Source organism: Rhea pennata, chromosome 30, assembly GCF_028389875.1.
Source record: "Rhea pennata isolate bPtePen1 chromosome 30, bPtePen1.pri, whole genome shotgun sequence".
Taxonomy (NCBI): Eukaryota; Metazoa; Chordata; class Aves; order Rheiformes; family Rheidae; genus Rhea; species Rhea pennata.
In genome coordinates this window covers 964,768-985,324 of record NC_084692.1, presented here as the reverse complement: position 1 = coordinate 985,324, position 20,557 = coordinate 964,768, and the positions used below count along the sequence as shown (strand labels likewise).

At 61.5% G+C, this 20,557-nt stretch overlaps 1 non-coding gene across 1 annotated transcript; it reads right to left on the bottom strand.

Moving 5' to 3' along the window:
• Positions 1-14,513: 14,513 nt before the first annotated feature.
• TRNAF-GAA (transfer RNA phenylalanine (anticodon GAA)) lies at positions 14,514-14,586 on the bottom strand. Its single transcript has one exon. It is a non-coding gene; the product is annotated as a tRNA-Phe (tRNA).
• Positions 14,587-20,557: the final 5,971 nt, after the last annotated feature.

Below are 20,557 nucleotides of genomic sequence, written 5' to 3'. Positions count from 1 at the left end.
TTGACATGCCTCCAGTCATTGGGAATGCCCCAGGACGGCCAACGGCAGCATCTCCAAAGAGCACTTTCCTCACAAAGCCTCGCGAGGGAAGCTCCACGGGTGCGTGCGCACGTCCACTTGGTTGAGGTGGTCCCGAGGGTGTCTTGACACATTCTGCCAAACGCTGATGGTGGAGGGCATCTCAGGAGTGTCGCGCACAGCCTGTCGTGATCAGAGCGGGACCCCTTGGCACGGGTCTCTCAGGACTTTGCCCAGCCACGGTGGGCAGATCTCGAGAGGTGGAGATGCCGCAACCCAACATCTCTCATGGGCTTGTTGGACAGGAGAGGCTGTGAGGACCCCACAGGATAAGGGGGTGAGGCTGGAGAGCGATTGCTGACCGCCTTTTGGAAGCCCCGCTTGGGTGGATGCAGCGCAGCACCCAAATGCCTCCGGCATCCTTTGAGGTCCCCCATGGCCCTGCCAGCCTTCTGGCTTGGCCCCAGAGAGGTGAGGGAGCGCAGGGTGGGAGGATGCCGAGCAAAGGAGAATGCCATCGGTGTGGGTCCTGGCTGCTCCCCGCAGCTGTGGGGTGGGCCATGGCCATCTGCATGGTGTGTAGGACACGGCCATGGTGGGGCAGGCTGGAAGAAGAGAGCGCCGCTCTGCAAAACGCCAGGAGGAAGCAACAAGGACCCCTCCCGCCCTGCCACTTGCCGAAGCCCGGGCTTCAACCAGGGACCTTTAGATCTTCAGTCTAACGCTCTCCCAGCTGAGCTACTTCGGCCCTGCCCTGAGAGCTTTTGTTCCCCTCACAGCAGAGCCGTGCCAGAGCGGAGGCCAAGGCGCACGAGGTGCCTGCAGCAAGCTGTATGTTGCCTGGACATTGCCGGGCTCTGGATGTCCCTGCTGACCATTGCCCAACTTGCTCTGCCCTTGTTCTCCAGGCACGGGTTGGATGGCACCTGCTGTGTGGGTGTGGGGGGCAATGCCTGAACCAGTCCTTGTTCTGCCCGCCGTAAAACTAACACACCTACAGGTCCTCCCTCGTCCGCAGAAATCCACCAATGTCCCCACAGGTGGCTGGACATGCCTCCAGTCATTGGGAATGCCCCAGGACGGCCAACGGCAGCATCTCCAAAGAGCACTTTCCTCCCAAAGCCTCGCGAGGGAAGCTCCACGGGTGCGTGCGCACGTCCACTTGGTTGAGGTGGTCCCGAGCGTGTCTTGACACGTTCTGCCAAACGCTGATGGTGGAGGGCATCTCAGGAGTGTCGTGCACAGCCTGTCGTGATCAGAGCGGGACCCCTTGGCACGGGTCTCTCAGGACTTTGCCCAGCCACATTGGGCAGATCTCGAGAGGTGGAGATGCCGCAACCCAACATCTCTCATGGGCTTGTTGGACAGGAGAGGCTGTGAGGACCCCACAGGATAAGGGGGTGAGGCTGGAGAGCGATTGCTGACCGCCTTTTGGAAGCCCCGCTTGGGTGGATGCAGCGCAGCACCCAAATGCCTCCGGCATCCTTTGAGGTCCCCCATGGCCCTGCCAGCCTTCTGGCTTGGCCCCAGAGAGGTGAGGGAGCGCAGGGTGGGAGGATGCCGAGCAAAGGAGAATGCCATCGGTGTGGGTCCTGGCTGCTCCCCGCAGCTGTGGGGTGGGCCATGGCCATCTGCATGGTGTGTAGGACATGGCCATGGTGGGGCAGGCTGGAAGAAGAGAGCGCCACTCTGCAAAACGCCAGGAGGAAGCAACAAGGACCCCTCCCGCCCTGCCACTTGCCGAAGCCCGGGCTTCAACCAGGGACCTTTAGATCTTCAGTCTAACGCTCTCCCAGCTGAGCTACTTCGGCCCTGCCCTGAGAGCTTTTGTTCCCCTCACAGCAGAGCCGTGCCAGAGCGGAGGCCAAGGCGCAGGAGGTGCCTGCAGCAAGCTGTATGTTGCCTGGACATTGCCGGGCTCTGGATGTCCCTGCTGACCATTGCCCAACTTGCTCTGCCCTTGTTCTCCAGGCACGGGTTGGATGGCACCTGCTGTGTGGGTGTGGGGGGCAATGCCTGAACCAGTCCTTGTTCTGCCCGCCGTAAAACTAACACACCTACAGGTCCTCCCTCGTCCGCAGAAATCCACCAATGTCCCCACAGGTGGCTGGACATGCCTCCAGTCATTGGGAATGCCCCAGGACGGCCAACGGCAGCATCTCCAAAGAGCACTTTCCTCCCAAAGCCTCGCGAGGGAAGCTCCACGGGTGCGTGCGCACGTCCACTTGGTTGAGGTGGTCCCGAGCGTGTCTTGACACGTTCTGCCAAACGCTGATGGTGGAGGGCATCTCAGGAGTGTCGCGCACAGCCTGTCGTGATCAGAGCGGGACCCCTTGGCACGGGTCTCTCAGGACTTTGCCCAGCCACATTGGGCAGATCTCGAGAGGTGGAGATGCCGCAACCCAACATCTCTCATGGGCTTGTTGGACAGGAGAGGCTGTGAGGACCCCACAGGATAAGGGGGTGAGGCTGGAGAGCGATTGCTGACCGCCTTTTGGAAGCCCCGCTTGGGTGGATGCAGCGCAGCACCCAAATGCCTCCGGCATCCTTTGAGGTCCCCCATGGCCCTGCCAGCCTTCTGGCTTGGCCCCAGAGAGGTGAGGGAGCGCAGGGTGGGAGGATGCCGAGCAAAGGAGAATGCCATCGGTGTGGGTCCTGGCTGCTCCCCGCAGCTGTGGGGTGGGCCATGGCCATCTGCATGGTGTGTAGGACATGGCCATGGTGGGGCAGGCTGGAAGAAGAGAGCGCCGCTCTGCAAAACGCCAGGAGGAAGCAACAAGGACCCCTCCCGCCCTGCCACTTGCCGAAGCCCGGGCTTCAACCAGGGACCTTTAGATCTTCAGTCTAACGCTCTCCCAGCTGAGCTACTTCGGCCCTGCCCTGAGAGCTTTTGTTCCCCTCACAGCAGAGCCGTGCCAGAGCGGAGGCCAAGGCGCAGGAGGTGCCTGCAGCAAGCTGTATGTTGCCTGGACATTGCCGGGCTCTGGATGTCCCTGCTGACCATTGCCCAACTTGCTCTGCCCTTGTTCTCCAGGCACGGGTTGGATGGCACCTGCTGTGTGGGTGTGGGGGGCAATGCCTGAACCAGTCCTTGTTCTGCCCGCCGTAAAACTAACACACGTACAGGTCCTCCCTCGTCCGCAGAAATCCACCAATGTCCCCACAGGTGGCTTGACATGCCTCCAGTCATTGGGAATGCCCCAGGACGGCCAACGGCAGCATCTCCAAAGAGCACTTTCCTCCCAAAGCCTCGCGAGGGAAGCTCCACGGGTGCGTGCGCACGTCCACTTGGTTGAGGTGGTCCCGAGGGTGTCTTGACACGTTCTGCCAAACGCTGATGGTGGAGGGCATCTCAGGAGTGTCGCGCACAGCCTGTCGTGATCAGAGCGGGACCCCTTGGCACGGGTCTCTCAGGACTTTGCCCAGCCACGTTGGGCAGATCTCGAGAGGTGGAGATGCCGCAACCCAACATCTCTCATGGGCTTGTTGGACAGGAGAGGCTGTGAGGACCCCACAGGATAAGGGGGTGAGGCTGGAGAGCGATTGCTGACCGCCTTTTGGAAGCCCCGCTTGGGTGGATGCAGCGCAGCACCCAAATGCCTCCGGCATCCTTTGAGGTCCCCCATGGCCCTGCCAGCCTTCTGGCTTGGCCCCAGAGAGGTGAGGGAGCGCAGGGTGGGAGGATGCCGAGCAAAGGAGAATGCCATCGGTGTGGGTCCTGGCTGCTCCCCGCAGCTGTGGGGTGGGCCATGGCCATCTGCATGGTGTGTAGGACACGGCCATGGTGGGGCAGGCTGGAAGAAGAGAGTGCCGCTCTGCAAAACGCCAGGAGGAAGCAACAAGGACCCCTCCCGCCCTGCCACTTGCCGAAGCCCGGGCTTCAACCAGGGACCTTTAGATCTTCAGTCTAACGCTCTCCCAGCTGAGCTACTTCGGCCCTGCCCTGAGAGCTTTTGTTCCCCTCACAGCAGAGCCGTGCCAGAGCGGAGGCCAAGGCGCACGAGGTGCCTGCAGCAAGCTGTATGTTGCCTGGACATTGCCGGGCTCTGGATGTCCCTGCTGACCATTGCCCAACTTGCTCTGCTCTTGTTCTCCAGGCACGGGTTGGATGGCACCTGCTGTGTGGGTGTGGGGGGCAATGCCTGAACCAGTCCTTGTTCTGCCCGCCGTAAAACTAACACACCTACAGGTCCTCCCTCGTCCGCAGAAATCCACCAATGTCCCCACAGGTGGCTTGACATGCCTCCAGTCATTGGGAATGCCCCAGGACGGCCAACGGCAGCATCTCCAAAGAGCACTTTCCTCCCAAAGCCTCGCGAGGGAAGCTCCACGGGTGCGTGCGCACGTCCACTTGGTTGAGGTGGTCCCGAGCGTGTCTTGACACGTTCTGCCAAACGCTGATGGTGGAGGGCATCTCAGGAGTGTCGCGCACAGCCTGTCGTGATCAGAGCGGGACCCCTTGGCACGGGTCTCTCAGGACTTTGCCCAGCCACGTTGGGCAGATCTCGAGAGGTGGAGATGCCGCAACCCAACATCTCTCATGGGCTTGTTGGACAGGAGAGGCTGTGAGGACCCCACAGGATAAGGGGGTGAGGCTGGAGAGCGATTGCTGACCGCCTTTTGGAAGCCCCGCTTGGGTGGATGCAGCGCAGCACCCAAATGCCTCCGGCATCCTTTGAGGTCCCCCATGGCCCTGCCAGCCTTCTGGCTTGGCCCCAGAGAGGTGAGGGAGCGCAGGGTGGGAGGATGCCGAGCAAAGGAGAATGCCATCGGTGTGGGTCGTGGCTGCTCCCCGCAGCTGTGGGGTGGGCCATGGCCATCTGCATGGTGTGTAGGACACGGCCATGGTGGGGCAGGCTGGAAGAAGAGAGCGCCGCTCTGCAAAACGGCAGGAGGAAGCAACAAGGACACCTCCCGCCCTGCCACTTGCCGAAGCCCGGGCTTCAACCAGGGACCTTTAGATCTTCAGTCTAACGCTCTCCCAGCTGAGCTACTTCGGCCCTGCCCTGAGAGCTTTTGTTCCCCTCACAGCAGAGCCGTGCCAGAGCGGAGGCCAAGGCGCAGGAGGTGCCTGCAGCAAGCTGTATGTTGCCTGGACATTGCCGGGCTCTGGATGTCCCTGCTGACCATTGCCCAACTTGCTCTGCCCTTGTTCTCCAGGCACGGGTTGGATGGCACCTGCTGTGTGGGTGTGGGGGGCAATGCCTGAACCAGTCCTTGTTCTGCCCGCCGTAAAACTAACACACCTACAGGTCCTCCCTCGTCCGCAGAAATCCACCAATGTCCCCACAGGTGGCTTGACATGCCTCCAGTCATTGGGAATGCCCCAGGACGGCCAACGGCAGCATCTCCAAAGAGCACTTTCCTCCCAAAGCCTCGCGAGGGAAGATCCACGGGTGCGTGCGCACGTCCACTTGGTTGAGGTGGTCCAAAGGGTGTCTTGACACATTCTGCCAAACGCTGATGGTGGAGGGCATCTCAGGAGTGTCGCGCACAGCCTGTCGTGATCAGAGCGGGACCCCTTGGCACGGGTCTCTCAGGACTTTGCCCAGCCACGGTGGGCAGATCTCGAGAGGTGGAGATGCCGCAACCCAACATCTCTCATGGGCTTGTTGGACAGGAGAGGCTGTGAGGACCCCACAGGATAAGGGGGTGAGGCTGGAGAGCGATTGCTGACCGCCTTTTGGAAGCCCCGCTTGGGTGGATGCTGCGCAGCACCCAAATGCCTCCGGCATCCTTTGAGGTCCCCCATGGCCCTGCCAGCCTTCTGGCTTGGCCCCAGAGAGGTGAGGGAGCGCAGGGTGGGAGGATGCCGAGCAAAGGAGAATGCCATCAGTGTGGGTCCTGGCTGCTCCCCGCAGCTGTGGGGTGGGCTGTGGCCATCTGCATGGTGTGTAGGACACGGCCATTGTGGGGCAGGCTGGAAGAAGAGAGCGCCGCTCTGCAAAACGCCAGGAGGAAGCAACAAGGACCCCTCCCGCCCTGCCACTTGCCGAAGCCCGGGCTTCAACCAGGGACCTTTAGATCTTCAGTCTAACGCTCTCCCAGCTGAGCTACTTCGGCCCTGCCCTGAGAGCTTTTGTTCCCCTCACAGCAGAGCCGTGCCAGAGTGGAGGCCAAGGCGCAGGAGGTGCCTGCAGCAAGCTGTATGTTGCCTGGACATTGCCGGGCTCTGGATGTCCCTGCTGACCATTGCCCAACTTGCTCTGCCCTTGTTCTCCAGGCACGGGTTGGATGGCACCTGCTGTGTGGGTGTGGGGGGCAATGCCTGAACCAGTCCTTGTTCTGCCCGCCGTAAAACTAACACACCTACAGGTCCTCCCTCGTCCGCAGAAATCTACCAATGTCCCCACAGGTGGCTTGACATGCCTCCAGTCATTGGGAATGCCCCAGGACGGCCAACGGCAGCATCTCCAAAGAGCACTTTCCTCCCAAAGCCTCGCGAGGGAAGCTCCACGGGTGCGTGCGCACGTCCACTTGGTTGAGGTGGTCCCGAGGGTGTCTTGACACGTTCTGCCAAACGCTGATGGTGGAGGGCATCTCAGGAGTGTCGCGCACAGCCTGTCGTGATCAGAGCGGGACCCCTTGGCACGGGTCTCTCAGGACTTTGCCCAGCCACGTTGGGCAGATCTCGAGAGGTGGAGATGCCGCAACCCAACATCTCTCATGGGCTTGTTGGACAGGAGAGGCTGTGAGGACCCCACAGGATAAGGGGGTGAGGCTGGAGAGCGATTGCTGACCGCCTTTTGGAAGCCCCGCTAGGGTGGATGCAGCGCAGCACCCAAATGCCTCCGGCATCCTTTGAGGTCCCCCATGGCCCTGCCAGCCTTCTGGCTTGGCCCCAGAGAGGTGAGGGAGCGCAGGGTGGGAGGATGCCGAGCAAAGGAGAATGCCATCGGTGTGGGTCCTGGCTGCTCCCCGCAGCTGTGGGGTGGACCGTGGCCATCTGCATGGTGTGTAGGACACGGCCATGGTGGGGCAGGCTGGAAGAAGAGAGCGCCGCTCTGCAAAACGCCAGGAGGAAGCAACAAGGACCCCTCCCGCCCTGCCACTTGCCGAAGCCCGGGCTTCAACCAGGGACCTTTAGATCTTCAGTCTAACGCTCTCCCAGCTGAGCTACTTCGGCCCTGCCCTGAGAGCTTTTGTTCCCCTCACAGCAGAGCTGTGCCAGAGCGGAGGCCAAGGCGCAGGAGGTGCCTGCAGCAAGCTGTATGTTGCCTGGACATTGCCGGGCTCTGGATGTCCCTGCTGACCATTGCCCAACTTGCTCTGCTCTTGTTCTCCAGGCACGGGTTGGATGGCACCTGCTGTGTGGGTGTGGGGGGCAATGCCTGAACCAGTCCTTGTTCTGCCCGCCGTAAAACTAACACACGTACAGGTCCTCCCTCATCCGCAGAAATCCACCAATGTCCCCACAGGTGGCTGGACATGCCTCCAGTCATTGGGAATGCCCCAGGACGGCCAACGGCAGCATCTCCAAAGAGCACTTTCCTCCCAAAGCCTCGCGAGGGAAGCTCCACGGGTGCGTGCGCACGTCCACTTGGTTGAGGTGGTCCCGAGCGTGTCTTGACACGTTCTGCCAAACGCTGATGGTGGAGGGCATCTCAGGAGTGTCGCGCACAGCCTGTCGTGATCAGAGCGGGACCCCTTGGCACGGGTCTCTCAGGACTTTGCCCAGCCACGTTGGGCAGATCTCGAGAGGTGGAGATGCCGCAACCCAACATCTCTCATGGGCTTGTTGGACAGGAGAGGCTGTGAGGACCCCACAGGATAAGGGGGTGAGGCTGGAGAGCGATTGCTGACCGCCTTTTGGAAGCCCCGCTTGGGTGGATGCAGCGCAGCACCCAAATGCCTCCGGCATCCTTTGAGGTCCCCCATGGCCCTGCCAGCCTTCTGGCTTGGCCCCAGAGAGGTGAGGGAGCGCAGGGTGGGAGGATGCCGAGCAAAGGAGAATGCCATCGGTGTGGGTCCTGGCTGCTCCCCGCAGCTGTGGGGTGGGCCATGGCCATCTGCATGGTGTGTAGGACACGGCCATGGTGGGGCAGGCTGGAAGAAGAGAGCGCCGCTCTGCAAAACGCCAGGAGGAAGCAACAAGGACCCCTCCCGCCCTGCCACTTGCCGAAGCCCGGGCTTCAACCAGGGACCTTTAGATCTTCAGTCTAACGCTCTCCCAGCTGAGCTACTTCGGCCCTGCCCTGAGAGCTTTTGTTCCCCTCACAGCAGAGCCGTGCCAGAGCGGAGGCCAAGGCGCACGAGGTGCCTGCAGCAAGCTGTATGTTGCCTGGACATTGCCGGGCTCTGGATGTCCCTGCTGACCATTGCCCAACTTGCTCTGCCCTTGTTCTCCAGGCACGGGTTGGATGGCACCTGCTGTGTGGGTGTGGGGGGCAATGCCTGAACCAGTCCTTGTTCTGCCCGCCGTAAAACTAACATGCCTACAGGTCCTCCCTCGTCCGCAGAAATCCACCAATGTCCCCACAGGTGGCTTGACATGCCTCCAGTCATTGGGAATGCCCCAGGACGGCCAACGGCAGCATCTCCAAAGAGCACATTCCTCCCAAAGCCTCGCGAGGGAAGCTCCACGGGTGCGTGGAGCACGTCCACTTGGTTGAGGTGGTCCCGAGCGTGTCTTGACACGTTCTGCCAAACGCTGATGGTGGAGGGCATCTCAGGAGTGTCGCGCACAGCCTGTCGTGATCAGAGCGGGACCCCTTGGCACGGGTCTCTCAGGACTTTGCCCAGCCACGTTGGGCAGATCTCGAGAGGTGGAGATGCCGCAACCCAACATCTCTCATGGGCTTGTTGGACAGGAGAGGCTGTGAGGACCCCACAGGATAAGGGGGTGAGGCTGGAGAGCGATTGCTGACCGCCTTTTGGAAGCCCCGCTTGGGTGGATGCAGCGCAGCACCCAAATGCCTCCGGCATCCTTTGAGGTCCCCCATGGCCCTGCCAGCCTTCTGGCTTGGCCCCAGAGAGGTGAGGGAGCGCAGGGTGGGAGGATGCCGAGCAAAGGAGAATGCCATCGGTGTGGGTCGTGGCTGCTCCCCGCAGCTGTGGGGTGGGCCGTGGCCATCTGCATGGTGTGTAGGACACGGCCATGGTGGGGCAGGCTGGAAGAAGAGAGCGCCGCTCTGCAAAACGCCAGGAGGAAGCAACAAGGACCCCTCCCGCCCTGCCACTTGCCGAAGCCCGGGCTTCAACCAGGGACCTTTAGATCTTCAGTCTAACGCTCTCCCAGCTGAGCTACTTCGGCCCTGCCCTGAGAGCTTTTGTTCCCCTCACAGCAGAGCCGTGCCAGAGCGGAGGCCAAGGCGCACGAGGTGCCTGCAGCAAGCTGTATGTTGCCTGGACATTGCCGGGCTCTGGATGTCCCTGCTGACCATTGCCCAACTTGCTCTGCCCTTGTTCTCCAGGCACGGGTTGGATGGCACCTGCTGTGTGGGTGTGGGGGGCAATGCCTGAACCAGTCCTTGTTCTGCCCGCCGTAAAACTAACACACCTACAGGTCCTCCCTCGTCCGCAGAAATCCACCAATGTCCCCACAGGTGGCTTGACATGCCTCCCGTCATTGGGAATGCCCCAGGACGGCCAACGGCAGCATCTCCAAAGAGCACTTTCCTCCCAAAGCCTCGCGAGGGAAGCTCCACGGGTGTGTGCGCACGTCCACTTGGTTGAGGTGGTCCCGAGGGTGTCTTGACACGTTCTGCCAAACGCTGATGGTGGAGGGCATCTCAGGAGTGTCGCGCACAGCCTGTCGTGATCAGAGCGGGACCCCTTGGCACGGGTCTCTCAGGACTTTGCCCAGCCACGTTGGGCAGATCTCGAGAGGTGGAGATGCCGCAACCCAACATCTCTCATGGGCTTGTTGGACAGGAGAGGCTGTGAGGACCCCACAGGAAAAGGGGGTGAGGCTGGAGAGCGATTGCTGACCGCCTTTTGGAAGCCCCGCTTGGGTGGATGCAGCGCAGCACCCAAATGCCTCCGGCATCCTTTGAGGTCCCCCATGGCCCTGCCAGCCTTCTGGCTTGGCCCCAGAGAGGTGAGGGAGCGCAGGGTGGGAGGATGCCGAGCAAAGGAGAATGCCATCGGTGTGGGTCCTGGCTGCTCCCCGCAGCTGTGGGGTGGGCCATGGCTATCTGCATGGTGTGTAGGACACGGCCATGGTGGGGCAGGCTGGAAGAAGAGAGCGCCGCTCTGCAAAACGCCAGGAGGAAGCAACAAGGACCCCTCCCGCCCTGCCACTTGCCGAAGCCCAGGCTTCAACCAGGGACCTTTAGATCTTCAGTCTAACGCTCTCCCAGCTGAGCTACTTCGGCCCTGCCCTGAGAGCTTTTGTTCCCCTCACAGCAGAGCCGTGCCAGAGTGGAGGCCAAGGCGCAGGAGGTGCCTGCAGCAAGCTGTATGTTGCCTGGACATTGCCGGGCTCTGGATGTCCCTGCTGACCATTGCCCAACTTGCTCTGCCCTTGTTCTCCAGGCACGGGTTGGATGGCACCTGCTGTGTGGGTGTGGGGGGCAATGCCTGAACCAGTCCTTGTTCTGCCCGCCGTAAAACTAACACACCTACAGGTCCTCCCTCGTCCGCAGAAATCCACCAATGTCCCCACAGGTGGCTTGACATGCCTCCAGTCATTGGGAATGCCCCAGGACGGCCAACGGCAGCATCTCCAAAGAGCACTTTCCTCCCAAAGCCTCGCGAGGGAAGCTCCACGGGTGCGTGCGCACGTCCACTTGGTTGAGGTGGTCCCGAGGGTGTCTTGACACGTTCTGCCAAACGCTGATGGTGGAGGGCATCTCAGGAGTGTCGCGCACAGCCTGTCGTGATCAGAGCGGGACCCCTTGGCACGGGTCTCTCAGGACTTTGCCCAGCCACGTTGGGCAGATCTCGAGAGGTGGAGATGCCGCAACCCAACATCTCTCATGGGCTTGTTGGACAGGAGAGGCTGTGAGGACCCCACAGGATAAGGGGGTGAGGCTGGAGAGCGATTGCTGACCGCCTTTTGGAAGCCCCGCTTGGGTGGATGCAGCGCAGCACCCAAATGCCTCCGGCATCCTTTGAGGTCCCCCATGGCCCTGCCAGCCTTCTGGCTTGGCCCCAGAGAGGTGAGGGAGCGCAGGGTGGGAGGATGCCGAGCAAAGGAGAACGCCATCGGTGTGGGTCCTGGCTGCTCCCTGCAGCTGTGGGGTGGGCCGTGGCCATCTGCATGGTGTGTAGGACACGGCCATGGTGTGGCAGGCTGGAAGAAGAGAGTGCCGCTCTGCAAAACGCCAGGAGGAAGCAACAAGGACCCCTCCTGCCCTGCCACTTGCCGAAGCCCGGGCTTCAACCAGGGACCTTTAGATCTTCAGTCTAACGCTCTCCCAGCTGAGCTACTTCGGCCCTGCCCTGAGAGCTTTTGTTCCCCTCACAGCAGAGCCGTGCCAGAGCGGAGGCCAAGGCGCACGAGGTGCCTGCAGCAAGCTGTATGTTGCCTGGACATTGCCGGGCTCTGGATGTCCCTGCTGACCATTGCCCAACTTGCTCTGCTCTTGTTCTCCAGGCACGGGTTGGATGGCACCTGCTGTGTGGGTGTGGGGGGCAATGCCTGAACCAGTCCTTGTTCTGCCCGCCGTAAAACTAACACACCTACAGGTCCTCCCTCGTCCGCAGAAATCCACCAATGTCCCCACAGGTGGCTTGACATGCCTCCAGTCATTGGGAATGCCCCAGGACGGCCAACGGCAGCATCTCCAAAGAGCACTTTCCTCCCAAAGCCTCGCGAGGGAAGCTCCACGGGTGTGTGCGCACGTCCACTTGGTTGAGGTGGTCCCGAGCGTGTCTTGACACGTTCTGCCAAACGCTGATGGTGGAGGGCATCTCAGGAGTGTCGCGCACAGCCTGTCGTGATCAGAGCGGGACCCCTTGGCACGGGTCTCTCAGGACTTTGCCCAGCCACGTTGGGCAGATCTCGAGAGGTGGAGATGCCGCAACCCAACATCTCTCATGGGCTTGTTGGACAGGAGAGGCTGTGAGGACCCCACAGGATAAGGGGGTGAGGCTGGAGAGCGATTGCTGACCGCCTTTTGGAAGCCCCGCTTGGGTGGATGCAGCGCAGCACCCAAATGCCTCCGGCATCCTTTGAGGTCCCCCATGGCCCTGCCAGCCTTCTGGCTTGGCCCCAGAGAGGTGAGGGAGCGCAGGGTGGGAGGATGCCGAGCAAAGGAGAATGCCATCGGTGTGGGTCCTGGCTGCTCCCCGCAGCTGTGGGGTGGGCCGTGGCCATCTGCATGGTGTGTAGGACACGGCCATGGTGGGGCAGGCTGGAAGAAGAGAGCGCCGCTCTGCAAAACGCCAGGAGGAAGCAACAAGGACCCCTCCCGCCCTGCCACTTGCCGAAGCCCGGGCTTCAACCAGGGACCTTTAGATCTTCAGTCTAACGCTCTCCCAGCTGAGCTACTTCGGCCCTGCCCTGAGAGCTTTTGTTCCCCTCACAGCAGAGCCGTGCCAGAGCGGAGGCCAAGGCGCAGGAGGTGCCTGCAGCAAGCTGTATGTTGCCTGGACATTGCCGGGCTCTGGATGTCCCTGCTGACCATTGCCCAACTTGCTCTGCCCTTGTTCTCCAGGCACGGGTTGGATGGCACCTGCTGTGTGGGTGTGGGGGGCAATGCCTGAACCAGTCCTTGTTCTGCCCGCCGTAAAACTAACACACCTACAGGTCCTCCCTCGTCCGCAGAAATCCACCAATGTCCCCACAGGTGGCTTGACATGCCTCCCGTCATTGGGAATGCCCCAGGACGGCCAACGGCAGCATCTCCAAAGAGCACTTTCCTCCCAAAGCCTCGCGAGGGAAGCTCCACGGGTGCGTGTGCACGTCCACTTGGTTGAGGTGGTCCCGAGCGTGTCTTCACACGTTCTGCCAAACGCTGATGGTGGAGGGCATCTCAGGAGTGTCGCGCACAGCCTGTCGTGATCAGAGCGGGACCCCTTGGCACGGGTCTCTCAGGACTTTGCCCAGCCACGTTGGGCAGATCTCGAGAGGTGGAGATGCCGCAACCCAACATCTCTCATGGGCTTGTTGGACAGGAGAGGCTGTGAGGACCCCACAGGAAAAGGGGGTGAGGCTGGAGAGCGATTGCTGACCGCCTTTTGGAAGCCCCGCTTGGGTGGATGCAGCGCAGCACCCAAATGCCTCCGGCATCCTTTGAGGTCCCCCATGGCCCTGCCAGCCTTCTGGCTTGGCCCCAGAGAGGTGAGGGAGCGCAGGGTGGGAGGATGCCGAGCAAAGGAGAATGCCATCGGTGTGGGTCCTGGCTGCTCCCCGCAGCTGTGGGGTGGGCCATGGCTATCTGCATGGTGTGTAGGACACGGCCATGGTGTGGCAGGCTGGAAGAAGAGAGCGCCGCTCTGCAAAACGCCAGGAGGAAGCAACAAGGACCCCTCCCGCCCTGCCACTTGCCGAAGCCCAGGCTTCAACCAGGGACCTTTAGATCTTCAGTCTAACGCTCTCCCAGCTGAGCTACTTCGGCCCTGCCCTGAGAGCTTTTGTTCCCCTCACAGCAGAGCCGTGCCAGAGCGGAGGCCAAGGCGCAGGAGGTGCCTGCAGCAAGCTGTATGTTGCCTGGACATTGCCGGGCTCTGGATGTCCCTGCTGACCATTGCCCAACTTGCTCTGCCCTTGTTCTCCAGGCACGGGTTGGATGGCACCTGCTGTGTGGGTGTGGGGGGCAATGCCTGAACCAGTCCTTGTTCTGCCCGCCGTAAAACTAACACACCTACAGGTCCTCCCTCGTCCGCAGAAATCCACCAATGTCCCCACAGGTGGCTTGACATGCCTCCAGTCATTGGGAATGCCCCAGGACGGCCAACGGCAGCATCTCCAAAGAGCACTTTCCTCCCAAAGCCTCGCGAGGGAAGCTCCACGGGTGCGTGCGCACGTCCACTTGGTTGAGGTGGTCCCGAGGGTGTCTTGACACGTTCTGCCAAACGCTGATGGTGGAGGGCATCTCAGGAGTGTCGCGCACAGCCTGTCGTGATCAGAGCGGGACCCCTTGGCACGGGTCTCTCAGGACTTTGCCCAGCCACGTTGGGCAGATCTCGAGAGGTGGAGATGCCGCAACCCAACATCTCTCATGGGCTTGTTGGACAGGAGAGGCTGTGAGGACCCCACAGGATAAGGGGGTGAGGCTGGAGAGCGATTGCTGACCGCCTTTTGGAAGCCCCGCTTGGGTGGATGCAGCGCAGCACCCAAATGCCTCCGGCATCCTTTGAGGTCCCCCATGGCCCTGCCAGCCTTCTGGCTTGGCCCCAGAGAGGTGAGGGAGCGCAGGGTGGGAGGATGCCGAGCAAAGGAGAACGCCATCGGTGTGGGTCCTGGCTGCTCCCCGCAGCTGTGGGGTGGGCCGTGGCCATCTGCATGGTGTGTAGGACACGGCCATGGTGGGGCAGGCTGGAAGAAGAGAGCGCCGCTCTGCAAAACGCCAGGAGGAAGCAACAAGGACCCCTCCCGCCCTGCCACTTGCCGAAGCCTGGGCTTCAACCAGGGACCTTTAGATCTTCAGTCTAACGCTCTCCCAGCTGAGCTACTTCGGCCCTGCCCTGAGAGCTTTTGTTCCCCTCACAGCAGAGCCGTGCCAGAGCGGAGGCCAAGGCGCAGGAGGTGCCTGCAGCAAGCTGTATGTTGCCTGGACATTGCCGGGCTCTGGATGTCCCTGCTGACCATTGCCCAACTTGCTCTGCCCTTGTTCTCCAGGCACGGGTTGGATGGCACCTGCTGTGTGGGTGTGGGGGGCAATGCCTGAACCAGTCCTTGTTCTGCCCGCCGTAAAACTAACACACCTACAGGTCCTCCCTCGTCCGCAGAAATCCACCAATGTCCCCACAGGTGGCTTGACATGCCTCCCGTCATTGGGAATGCCCCAGGACGGCCAACGGCAGCATCTCCAAAGAGCACTTTCCTCCCAAAGCCTCGCGAGGGAAGCTCCACGGGTGTGTGTGCACGTCCACTTGGTTGAGGTGGTCCCGAGGGTGTCTTGACACGTTCTGCCAAACGCTGATGGTGGAGGGCATCTCAGGAGTGTCGCGCACAGCCTGTCGTGATCAGAGCGGGACCCCTTGGCACGGGTCTCTCAGGACTTTGCCCAGCCACGTTGGGCAGATCTCGAGAGGTGGAGATGCCGCAACCCAACATCTCTCATGGGCTTGTTGGACAGGAGAGGCTGTGAGGACCCCACAGGATAAGGGGGTGAGGCTGGAGAGCGATTGCTGACCGCCTTTTGGAAGCCCCGCTTGGGTGGATGCAGCGCAGCACCCAAATGCCTCCGGCATCCTTTGAGGTCCCCCATGGCCCTGCCAGCCTTCTGGCTTGGCCCCAGAGAGGTGAGGGAGCGCAGGGTGGGAGGATGCCGAGCAAAGGAGAACGCCATCGGTGTGGGTCCTGGCTGCTCCCTGCAGCTGTGGGGTGGGCCGTGGCCATCTGCATGGTGTGTAGGACACGGCCATGGTGTGGCAGGCTGGAAGAAGAGAGTGCCGCTCTGCAAAACGCCAGGAGGAAGCAACAAGGACCCCTCCTGCCCTGCCACTTGCCGAAGCCCGGGCTTCAACCAGGGACCTTTAGATCTTCAGTCTAACGCTCTCCCAGCTGAGCTACTTCGGCCCTGCCCTGAGAGCTTTTGTTCCCCTCACAGCAGAGCCGTGCCAGAGCGGAGGCCAAGGCGCACGAGGTGCCTGCAGCAAGCTGTATGTTGCCTGGACATTGCCGGGCTCTGGATGTCCCTGCTGACCATTGCCCAACTTGCTCTGCTCTTGTTCTCCAGGCACGGGTTGGATGGCACCTGCTGTGTGGGTGTGGGGGGCAATGCCTGAACCAGTCCTTGTTCTGCCCGCCGTAAAACTAACACACCTACAGGTCCTCCCTCGTCCGCAGAAATCCACCAATGTCCCCACAGGTGGCTTGACATGCCTCCAGTCATTGGGAATGCCCCAGGACGGCCAACGGCAGCATCTCCAAAGAGCACTTTCCTCCCAAAGCCTCGCGAGGGAAGCTCCACGGGTGCGTGCGCACGTCCACTTGGTTGAGGTGGTCCCGAGCGTGTCTTGACACGTTCTGCCAAACGCTGATGGTGGAGGGCATCTCAGGAGTGTCGCGCACAGCCTGTCGTGATCAGAGCGGGACCCCTTGGCACGGGTCTCTCAGGACTTTGCCCAGCCACGTTGGGCAGATCTCGAGAGGTGGAGATGCCGCAACCCAACATCTCTCATGGGCTTGTTGGACAGGAGAGGCTGTGAGGACCCCACAGGATAAGGGGGTGAGGCTGGAGAGCGATTGCTGACCGCCTTTTGGAAGCCCCGCTTGGGTGGATGCAGCGCAGCACCCAAATGCCTCCGGCATCCTTTGAGGTCCCCCATGGCCCTGCCAGCCTTCTGGCTTGGCCCCAGAGAGGTGAGGGAGCGCAGGGTGGGAGGATGCCGAGCAAAGGAGAATGCCATCGGTGTGGGTCCTGGCTGCTCCCCGCAGCTGTGGGGTGGGCCGTGGCCATCTGCATGGTGTGTAGGACACGGCCATGGTGGGGCAGGCTGGAAGAAGAGAGCGCCGCTCTGCAAAACGCCAGGAGGAAGCAACAAGGACCCCTCCCGCCCTGCCACTTGCCGAAGCCCAGGCTTCAACCAGGGACCTTTAGATCTTCAGTCTAACGCTCTCCCAGCTGAGCTACTTCGGCCCTGCCCTGAGAGCTTTTGTTCCCCTCACAGCAGAGCCGTGCCAGAGCGGAGGCCAAGGCGCAGGAGGTGCCTGCAGCAAGCTGTATGTTGCCTGGACATTGCCGGGCTCTGGATGTCCCTGCTGACCATTGCCCAACTTGCTCTGCCCTTGTTCTCCAGGCACGGGTTGGATGGCACCTGCTGTGTGGGTGTGGGGGGCAATGCCTGAACCAGTCCTTGTTCTGCCCGCCGTAAAACTAACACACCTACAGGTCCTCCCTCGTCCGCAGAAATCCACCAATGTCCCCACAGGTGGCTTGACATGCCTCCCGTCATTGGGAATGCCCCAGGACGGCCAACGGCAGCATCTCCAAAGAGCACTTTCCTCCCAAAGCCTCGCGAGGGAAGCTCCACGGGTGTGTGCGCACGTCCACTTGGTTGAGGTGGTCCCGAGGGTGTCTTGACACGTTCTGCCAAACGCTGATGGTGGAGGGCATCTCAGGAGTGTCGCGCACAGCCTGTCGTGATCAGAGCGGGACCCCTTGGCACGGGTCTCTCAGGACTTTGCCCAGCCACGTTGGGCAGATCTCGAGAGGTGGAGATGCCGCAACCCAACATCTCTCATGGGCTTGTTGGACAGGAGAGGCTGTGAGGACCCCACAGGAAAAGGGGGTGAGGCTGGAGAGCGATTGCTGACCGCCTTTTGGAAGCCCCGCTTGGGTGGATGCAGCGCAGCACCCAAATGCCTCCGGCATCCTTTGAGGTCCCCCATGGCCCTGCCAGCCTTCTGGCTTGGCCCCAGAGAGGTGAGGGAGCGCAGGGTGGGAGGATGCCGAGCAAAGGAGAATGCCATCGGTGTGGGTCCTGGCTGCTCCCCGCAGCTGTGGGGTGGGCCATGGCTATCTGCATGGTGTGTAGGACACGGCCATGGTGGGGCAGGCTGGAAGAAGAGAGCGCCGCTCTGCAAAACGCCAGGAGGAAGCAACAAGGACCCCTCCCGCCCTGCCACTTGCCGAAGCCCAGGCTTCAACCAGGGACCTTTAGATCTTCAGTCTAACGCTCTCCCAGCTGAGCTACTTCGGCCCTGCCCTGAGAGCTTTTGTTCCCCTCACAGCAGAGCCGTGCCAGAGCGGAGGCCAAGGCGCAGGAGGTGCCTGCAGCAAGCTGTATGTTGCCTGGACATTGCCGGGCTCTGGATGTCCCTGCTGACCATTGCCCAACTTGCTCTGCCCTTGTTCTCCAGGCACGGGTTGGATGGCACCTGCTGTGTGGGTGTGGGGGGCAATGCCTGAACCAGTCCTTGTTCTGCCCGCCGTAAAACTAACACACCTACAGGTCCTCCCTCGTCCGCAGAAATCCACCAATGTCCCCACAGGTGGCTTGACATGCCTCCAGTCATTGGGAATGCCCCAGGACGGCCAACGGCAGCATCTCCAAAGAGCACTTTCCTCCCAAAGCCTCGCGAGGGAAGCTCCACGGGTGCGTGCGCACGTCCACTTGGTTGAGGTGGTCCCGAGGGTGTCTTGACACGTTCTGCCAAACGCTGATGGTGGAGGGCATCTCAGGAGTGTCGCGCACAGCCTGTCGTGATCAGAGCGGGACCCCTTGGCACGGGTCTCTCAGGACTTTGCCCAGCCACGTTGGGCAGATCTCGAGAGGTGGAGATGCCGCAACCCAACATCTCTCATGGGCTTGTTGGACAGGAGAGGCTGTGAGGACCCCACAGGATAAGGGGGTGAGGCTGGAGAGCGATTGCTGACCGCCTTTTGGAAGCCCCGCTTGGGTGGATGCAGCGCAGCACCCAAATGCCTCCGGCATCCTTTGAGGTCCCCCATGGCCCTGCCAGCCTTCTGGCTTGGCCCCAGAGAGGTGAGGGAGCGCAGGGTGGGAGGATGCCGAGCAAAGGAGAACGCCATCGGTGTGGGTCCTGGCTGCTCCCCGCAGCTGTGGGGTGGGCCGTGGCCATCTGCATGGTGTGTAGGACACGGCCATGGTGGGGCAGGCTGGAAGAAGAGAGCGCAGCTCTGCAAAACGCCAGGAGGAAGCAACAAGGACCCCTCCCGCCCTGCCACTTGCCGAAGCCCGGGCTTCAACCAGGGACCTTTAGATCTTCAGTCTAACGCTCTCCCAGCTGAGCTACTTCGGCCCTGCCCTGAGAGCTTTTGTTCCCCTCACAGCAGAGCCGTGCCAGAGCGGAGGCCAAGGCGCAGGAGGTGCCTGCAGCAAGCTGTATGTTGCCTGGACATTGCCGGGCTCTGGATGTCCCTGCTGACCATTGCCACACTTGCTCTGCCCTTGTTCTCCAGGCACGGGTTGGATGGCACCTGCTGTGTGGGTGTGGGGGGCAATGCCTGAACCAGTCCTTGTTCTGCCCGCCGTAAAACTAACACACCTACAGGTCCTCCCTCGTCCGCAGAAATCCACCAATGTCCCCACAGGTGGCTTGACATGCCTCCCGTCATTGGGAATGCCCCAGGACGGCCAACGGCAGCATCTCCAAAGAGCACTTTCCTCCCAAAGCCTCGCGAGGGAAGCTCCACGGGTGTGTGTGCACGTCCACTTGGTTGAGGTGGTCCCGAGGGTGTCTTGACACGTTCTGCCAAACGCTGATGGTGGAGGGCATCTCAGGAGTGTCGCGCACAGCCTGTCGTGATCAGAGCGGGACCCCTTGGCACGGGTCTCTCAGGACTTTGCCCAGCCACGTTGGGCAGATCTCGAGAGGTGGAGATGCCGCAACCCAACATCTCTCATGGGCTTGTTGGACAGGAGAGGCTGTGAGGACCCCACAGGATAAGGGGGTGAGGCTGGAGAGCGATTGCTGACCGCCTTTTGGAAGCCCCGCTTGGGTGGATGCAGCGCAGCACCCAAATGCCTCCGGCATCCTTTGAGGTCCCCCATGGCCCTGCCAGCCTTCTGGCTTGGCCCCAGAGAGGTGAGGGAGCGCAGGGTGGGAGGATGCCGAGCAAAGGAGAACGCCATCGGTGTGGGTCGTGGCTGCTCCCCGCAGCTGTGGGGTGGGCCGTGGCCATCTGCATGGTGTGTAGGACACGGCCATGGTGGGGCAGGCTGGAAGAAGAGAGCACCGCTCTGCAAAACGCCAGGAGGAAGCAACAAGGACCCCTCCCGCCCTGCCACTTGCCGAAGCCCGGGCTTCAACCAGGGACCTTTAGATCTTCAGTCTAACGCTCTCCCAGCTGAGCTACTTCGGCCCTGCCCTGAGAGCTTTTGTTCCCCTCACAGCAGAGCCGTGCCAGAGCGGAGGCCAAGGCGCAGGAGGTGCCTGCAGCAAGCTGTATGTTGCCTGGACATTGCCGGGCTCTGGATGTCCCTGCTGACCATTGCCCAACTTGCTCTGCCCTTGTTCTCCAGGCACGGGTTGGATGGCACCTGCTGTGTGGGTGTGGGGGGCAATGCCTGAACCAGTCCTTGTTCTGCCCGCCGTAAAACTAACACACCTACAGGTCCTCCCTCGTCCGCAGAAATCCACCAATGTCCCCACAGGTGGCTTGACATGCCTCCCGTCATTGGGAATGCCCCAGGACGGCCAACGGCAGCATCTCCAAAGAGCACTTTCCTCCCAAAGCCTCGCGAGGGAAGCTCCACGGGTGTGTGCGCACGTCCACTTGGTTGAGGTGGTCCCGAGGGTGTCTTGACACGTTCTGCCAAACGCTGATGGTGGAGGGCATCTCAGGAGTGTCGCGCACAGCCTGTCGTGATCAGAGCGGGACCCCTTGGCACGGGTCTCTCAGGACTTTGCCCAGCCACGTTGGGCAGATCTCGAGAGGTGGAGATGCCGCAACCCAACATCTCTCATGGGCTTGTTGGACAGGAGAGGCTGTGAGGACCCCACAGGAAAAGGGGGTGA